This window comes from Gigantopelta aegis, unplaced genomic scaffold (genome assembly GCF_016097555.1).
Source record: "Gigantopelta aegis isolate Gae_Host unplaced genomic scaffold, Gae_host_genome ctg7073_pilon_pilon, whole genome shotgun sequence".
NCBI lineage: Eukaryota > Metazoa > Mollusca > Gastropoda > Neomphalida > Peltospiridae > Gigantopelta > Gigantopelta aegis.
In genome coordinates this window covers 1-8,346 of record NW_024535532.1, presented here as the reverse complement: position 1 = coordinate 8,346, position 8,346 = coordinate 1, and the positions used below count along the sequence as shown (strand labels likewise).

Genomic DNA, 8,346 nt, shown 5'->3' with positions numbered 1-8,346 from the left:
AAGAAAAAGACGACACTACCTAAATCGAAACTAACGATGACTCAATTCCGGAGCTGAAGCGCATGCGCCAGTTAATATAAACTGAAGCAAAATAGGGCTGTTGACAAACAACGTGTTGCCACGTGGTCTATAACATTACTCTGAATCTGAAAAGACAAGTTGTATTTAATATAACGAATGGCAAAATTAGAGATAATTTGTGACAACTAAATTTAGCAGAAGTGAAAAAGTAGGTAGGGTTATATAATATTACTACAGAATGAGTTGAGAGTTGATGGGTCATATCACAAGATATTATCTGGAAAAAGTATAAATAGCACAATTCAAGAAGACAGAAGAGAACAATTTATTTGCTCCTGACTGTAGTCACAGTAAACAGTTAATTAGAACGTGCAGAATTAGTGGTGATGAAGAAGATGAACAGATCAGTAAAGGGCATAATCGATAATCATTAGAACCTCTTGACATTCCCTGAAAAGAGAGAGCCTTCTGTCATCACAAATTGACAAATCTATATGTGACTTACCCCCGCTACTATAGCCTCCAGAATAGTTATAATTTGATGAGAAGACCAATGTGTGTCTGGAAGAGTTAAAATTCAAGTCAATACACAACTTCTTATACAAATAAATATATCAGAAAATATTCAGTTAAGACCTATCAAACACTAGTGTTTAAATTCTAAGGTTACTACAAACATCAGCACAAACATCTCCTTTAACACAGTACAAAATATAATCCTAATTTGGCATTGTTCACCCAAAACACTTTAAATTTTTCTTTATTGTTAGCGTTAGGAAATTAATTACTTCCATCCTATTACTATATACACTGACTGTTGGATGAGAGGTGGTGGAGATGAGAAGGTGGACAATAATTATGATAATTATATCCTCCAATTCCATAATCCTATATAACAATAAAATTCATTCAAATTACAAGATAGCTAGAGATATAGATCCCCTACTGCTGATATGGGTGTTGATATCTATATGCGTGTGTGCGTGGGTGTGGTGTGTGTGTGTGTGTGGTGTGTGTGTGAGAGAGAGAGAGAGAGACCAGACAAAAAGTAAGTAAAATTATAAGTTACTACTTCACTAATAAACAGTAACCTAGACATTACATCATGGAAACGTTGCAATCATAGTAAGCTTACCCATATCTCCTTGTACAAGAATACTGTGGTGATCCTCCTCCAGCTCCATTGTTACCTCTCCACCTCTCTATATACCCCTCTCTGCCCCCATTATTATGATATTGATAACCAGCAGCATATGGTTAATTACCACGTCGGGACCATTCTGTTCCATGAAGATGAAGAGGGAGTTGAGGCCGAGCCATGGACCACGTAAAACTAGAGATAACAAGATAACAATATCAATGTAGTAATCTCACTACAAATATTATAAGTTATTTTTTGCAGATATTACTAATAGTTTTAAAGAATACCACAAGGTCAGTTTTATTAGTGGAAATGCAATTTCTAAGCTAAATTCTGTGAAATTTAATTTTGTGTTACTTCCTATTTGCTTTGTTTAAGAAGAATGGGTAAGTGTGTATAGGTCCACCAGAAGTCACTTGTTGAGTATAATCAATAATTTATAACATTAGGGCGGGGGCATCAGTTTATCACATATGCACTGTACCACCGCGCCCCTTCCCCATCCGAGACTAACCTTAAAAATAAGCGCCTGTATTAATCTAGTACTATATTGCCTGGTTCCTGAAGGACTTTTCCCCCAACAGACCCAATCTAGAACTTCTAGACTAACATAGAAGTGATGCCGTCTAAACGCTCCCTGTATGTGTCATTCCACACAGACCAACACACAAAATACCCACCATACTACATTTTCCACTCACAGTGGAACAGTACGTGGGAGTAGCTTCATTGATCCTGGTGGACACGATTACATCAACTATCAATGTTATGACATTCATCATCTTCCTTAAAACATGAAACATTCGATTCTCATGAATACTGATCCAGTTACCACCACGATCTTCATACTCGTCTATTTTTCTCCCAACTCAACCAACTTTTACCCATTGAGAGTTCTTGGGTCGGGGCTTTTTTGCGGCATCATCAATATTTGCTAGTCGCGTTCCATAAAACCAAAAAACCTTTAGAACCTCGATCATTAAAAAATAATTTCTACATCTACAATTTCCCATAACCCCGGGAGAGAGAGAGCAGAGAGAGCAGAGAGAGCGCGATGAGAGAGAAAAGAGAAGACGAGAGAGCAGAGAAGAGAAGAGAGGATGAAAACTTCAAAGCGAAAGAACAGAAACAAGTTCTCAAAGCAATAACAGACATACTCAAGAGTATAAGGCTTAACACCTACATGTACCAAAATATGTAATTTACATTAGATTTCCTGGGCTGCATTACGATTACTACACATGGACACATAAGTTGGAATATATTAGTTTAGTGTATTAGACACTACCATAAAACAATTGACGTAAATCCATTTTAATCTATATTAAACGGTATATTACTTATGTGTAGTCTCTTTGAGCTCTTGATGGATCAGAGGAAATTGCTCAGGAGTAGTTTTGGTGACTCACAATATCATTAGGAAGAGGAACACACGGGGGTTATATCTTGTGACGTTGTTTGTGCTGATGACAGGTGAGAATATATCAAAAAGAAGAAGATCATCAGCGTTTTGTCTGTTGCCGTTGTCGTCACTTCCTGTGACTATCATACTGCTTGTGTGTTGAGTTATTATACCACACGGTGTCATTATTGCCATCTTGTTGAGAATTAGAGAAAGAAGGTGGAGAGAGTTGGAATAAATACTGTGCATTTGCTGAAGGTTGTCTATCTACAGAATGAGGTGAGTAGTCTGGAATACAAGGACTGTCTCTGAGAGTCGTGGGAGGACTGGTGGTTATACGTCAAGGACGACGTAGTGCTCTATAATATAGGACCACACAAATAAAATCTACTTAACATAAACTAGCACTTATAAAATTATTGGTAGACACTTAACATTTAAAATTTAAAATTGACATATCATATATTATTTCATTATACGTAGGTCAGTCACAGTGTCTTGACTAATAAGTACAACAAACTCTGTCTTCTATATAACCCCTCACTTAACAAGAGAGGAAGCTAATATGATGACTACCTATCATAGCTTTGTAAATGCTATTCCTACTTCGGGACACCCATTAAGTTATTGTCTGTTATATAATTGTTAGTACAAAATGAAAAGTGACAATTCAGCAAGCTGTCCAGTAGTAATAACATTTCCCATCAAAAATTGTTGTTTTAGTGTTACTATCACTATAATTTTAACAAAGGAATCTAGCGTTGTTTGAGATAGTTATATCTCAGTGACTGAGCCATCTTGTTCACTGGATCTTCTGATATCAAGGGAGTCATGTAAATGTGGTATCATCTTTAGGGGAATTACTCTCAAAGCTTGGTATCGATACAGCAACACCGACCGAATACTCCGCCATTTTGTATAAGTAGATAATAATTAAATTAGCTCACGTGTATAATTTGGGAGTCTGGCGCAGTAGATATTACCGGGAAATGTAAAACAGAGCTTAAGTTTTGAATACTGGCAGCTTTGTTGTTGTAATGTGAAAAGAATTTTTTTGTTGTAACATGGTGGTCAGTAAAGTCTACATAAAGGTCATACACTAATCAAAATATTAAATTGATATATATAGGTTTTACCAGTGTAATGCATAGTAATATGGTAAGGGAGACATAGTATAAATGGATATAGTCTATATAACGTTAAGTTATATAAGTTTATTGTTGGAACTCATCAACAACTAATACAGATATTGGTTTGTGGTTTTGTTGTTGTAAGGCAAAAAATGTAAAAGTATGTAAACGTAAAGTGAAAACTAATTCTGACAGTAAACAAATATATACATACATATATGTATGTATTGTATGTATGTATGTATGTATTATGTATGTATGTATATATGTATGTATGTAGTATGTATGGATGTATGTTGTATGTATGTATGTATGTATATGTATATATATATAATTCCAAATAAGGGAAGGAACTTACTTGTCAAGTATGATTATATTAGTTTAACTAAGTTAATGTCTTTTTGTGACTTTATGTGTAGTATATGTGAAACAAAGACTGCATTAATTAATCATCCAAGCAAATATACATCACATAACAAATCGTGGTGGATGAATGTGTGGTATTTAATAATGAATTAGAATATATTCACTACTAAATCAATGAAAATAAATAATAAGAAAAGCATATGATTATAGAAATTGTAGGTAAAATAAACAATATGATACTCATACTACAATAATATGTACTATAGAGTGCAGCAGCAGTTTGCTGTGTAAGTGTATCAAATCATTCTGAGTTCAGGTCACAAAATTATTTATCTTCATGTGTTACTCAGGAGGAGTTCATAGATCTCTCATAGGTGCTGTTGAAGGTCCCTTTCAATATCTAAGTATGATCGAGATACTGTTTTTCCCCGTGACGTTTGCGATACTTTGAGACACCACATCCAAACTATAGCAATAAAAAGCCACACAAAGAATAGTACCAATAAATGTACCGATGACAACACCTGCAAATTGACCATTAGTTGTACTCCTACTCTCTTTTTACGCAGTAATTGGATTGGACGTTCTCACTTTCAAGTGACTCCACATATTCTACACCATCATTATTATGACCATTTGTATATCGAAACCATTCTCCATTTTCTCCCTTCACCCACACAGAACCATAAGGTCCTTATCACTAGAGTATTGCTCATATTCACACAGTGAGTGCAGCTTTGACTTTGTAGGGTGGTAAATCGTGGTGGATGGGAGATTTGTTTCTTGAATGTCTCAACAGAGGGAACAATAGTTGATTAACAGACCTTGATCAACAGTTACTAAAATTGGTGTAGTGACATGGGACATTGTGAGGATAAATCCCTTGTGAAATTGTGTGGTGAAGCAGCAAAGGATTGCCATTTGTACAGCTGTCAAATCCTCCAAATGGTAATGCTATAACTTGATGCTTCATGTCATTGCTGACACATACTTTAATGTCCTCACCAAAATGTAAGGGATAAAAGAACATAGGACATGACCTAGCACCAGTACTGGGATTTTGCTCTCTAGAGGTGTAAATACCACCAAAATGAAAGCCAGAATCACTTGGGTAGTACATTTGCCCAGGAGCAAAAGCCACACAATATGCATGATATGTGGCAAATTTTCTAACAGTAGACTGGTAACAGCTTGTGTGACAAAAGACTAAAGAACTTCCTTTTTTGCATTTCCTTGTGCGTACATTAATAGTTTTAGTGAGTGTACCAGTGTGTAAATCTATAGCAATGAATCCACTAGGACCGCTGTAACCCAGGATGGTTTTAATTGATTTGTTTGTGAAGCAAGAATAATCTCCACACACATCATGATCTTGATTGGTTATTCAGAGTTTGATAGACCCACCAAATGTGTGATTTGGTTGATTCATTTTGCAGGAATTGTCATCAATGTTGGCTTTGAAAGTTGAAATTTGCAGATGTGTAATCTGTATACAGCATAATGAGTGTTTACATTTTGTAAATTTGACTACAGAATTTGTATATGTATTGAATGGTTTCCAGAAACAGGACATTTTGGTAGCTCTGGTACATTGACAGAACTGATAGCAGAGTAGATGGGTTGTCCTCGTCGATTGATGGCACCTAGATTATTTAGTATTTTTCCATTTCCCAATCTGTATAAGAGAAATTGCTTAACTTGAAGGGTGGGCCACCATTAGTGTTAGTATGAGAGTGAGGGGTTGCATACTAAACGTTCACTTTTCTACAGGGGATTTTGAAAATTTAAAATTTGTACTGGATTGAAAAAGAGCTAAAAAAGCTAGCACTTGCTGAAGCTGAAATATTTCGCTAGAGAACTCTGAGATGTCTGAAATTATATCTTTAGACAACAAAAGTCGTCTGGGTAAAGAGAGGCTCCAACTCAATGCTAGTGACCACGTTGTGTCCCATAGTCACGTATCAACAAGTCAGAAAGATAAGGAGCTAGTTCAGTGTTGTTATTTTGAATATTACCAGCAATGTCTAAAATACCGAGAATTTAAACGATGGGTGGGTGGGGCATCAGATTGACCATGGACTGAATAGAGATGATGCGTAACCTACTCTTACAGAACGTGATTTACTGTTGACCATTTTTTTTCTTGTGTACTTTGATAATCTTTTGAGAACTTTGCATTTATTTTTGAAAAGAGCATTTCCATAACTGCCCTCAACATTAATGATGTAGATGTAGTTGATTTCAATCATTAAAATGGATCAATACTTTTCAGCGAGTAGTCCCACCTCACTATTGAGAACTGGTATGAGGTAGATGTCGCTTAGACAAAATATGAGATCCCATTACTAGATATCTGACAAGTCTAGTAGTTTAAATTGCGATCCGTCCACGTCGTAGATTTCGAAGGTTGTCAAATCCTAATCCAGGTAAGTGGCAACTCATGCGCAGTAAAGTGATTCGTATCTTGTAGTGGTCGTCAGGTACAATTGCGTATATAGCCGACAGGATTAGTCTGGTGTTTGCGTGCCCTCCTCATAGCAGAATACAAAGTATCAAGATGAAAAAACAAAGAGCGAGATGATGTCATTTGCCTTAGCAGCCGACACGATTATCCACGGACTCGATGCTGCACATATCTATATAGATATTGGGGGGGGGGGGGGGGGGGCAGCTACTATAGTATGAACGCACCCCACTTTCGTGGACATAACACTAGATAGCTAAAAGGAGAAGTTAGTGGTGCGTCTCCCACATGAACACAGATAGGTATAGTATTTATTACTGCATTATACATAATAATATTTATTATATATCAGTCGCTGTTACATGCATAATATAATTATAATTGTGTCAGTACTAGTATCTATTGAATACTTTATTCAGAGTAACTGGTTACTGTACAAATTATAAATTTGACAAGATTTACCCGAAAACAATCATGAGCATTAACACAGATTTAAGTTTATAATTAAAGTGCATGTGATCTTGCAACATCTATCCACAACCATGAGTTCCTCTTTGTCTAGTTATTGATGCAGGACTATAAGAGAAGACATGCCATTGCCTTTAGAGTATCATGATACATATAACTATCACTGATCAAACTATATATAATATATGTGAGCTCAAGGTAAAATAAAATTTCCTTCTGGATATTAATATTGAGAGAGGGAGTAATAATTCTAACATCAAAAGATTATATGGGGTTTTACAAAAAACTAACTCCAATAAAATTATACTTGTCCTCCAAATAAGAGTAAACACCACAATCTGGCCAGTTATTGTGTTATTCCTTGACAAACACGACCTGTACATATCGTACAATGTCATACAGGTATATGCATACACACACATATATATAGCAATAAAAATGTACGATATATAATAGGGATCTTGTGGTGTGTGACTTGATTTGCAAAACAGCGACCACTTCTGTCCAAAGAAATTGACTGATTTGTATTAATACAACACTATTAAAAACATACAACAACAACTTTTGCCATACAAAATAGAATAGTTCTATCGTGTATAGCAACTGTATGTTAGACAAAAACTGAGATGGTTTTAACAATGGTTTCTTTACAAATCAGGTCACCAATGTTTATTAACAGAGTGGTCCATTTTTTACAAATCAGGTCACCTTATATATAAAACTTATATATCACTTTAAAATAGATGTTGTTGTTTTAACTACATAGGTTTAGTTGCTTTAACCCCAAATTAATGTGTTTCAATCAATGAGGTGAATTGGTTTTCATACATAGTAACATCACGACAAAAACACATTGCAGTGTATGTATGAATTTTTAGTAGCAGCACTAATCCCAATCCAGCATCTCATCATCATAGTTTCTAATACTAACAATCAGCTAGCTACGATGACGATCCAAATTCATAATACATTTGTCCTAACAATAAATATTTTTAAATATTACTAAAATATTACAAACTGTTTTCATAATAATAACAAAGACTAGAATGCTTGCTCCCGTATGGTAGATAGTTATTATCTAGTATATATTCACATCCATGATGGAAGAACATTTCTCTCATCAAAAATAGTCGCGTAGTCATCATTGTATAGTAAATTCTCGTGCATTAAAGTTAACGGCTAGACCGGCTATAAGTTCACGTCAAAGAAACAGACATGTAAATCAAAAGCCACTCCCACTTTCCTTAGATACAAACCCATTGAATAGAGCAGCAGACACTTAGATACCGTTGACTAAATATGAGTCAAAGGCGAACCCTCTGCTTCCATATCTGTAGCACTTGAAACCCCAGAT

The 8,346-nt window shown here is 35.5% G+C and overlaps 1 pseudogene; it reads right to left on the bottom strand.

Moving 5' to 3' along the window:
* Nucleotides 1-1,286: 1,286 nt before the first annotated feature.
* On the bottom strand, nucleotides 1,287-6,100 carry LOC121366771 (annotated as a pseudogene).
* Nucleotides 6,101-8,346: the final 2,246 nt, after the last annotated feature.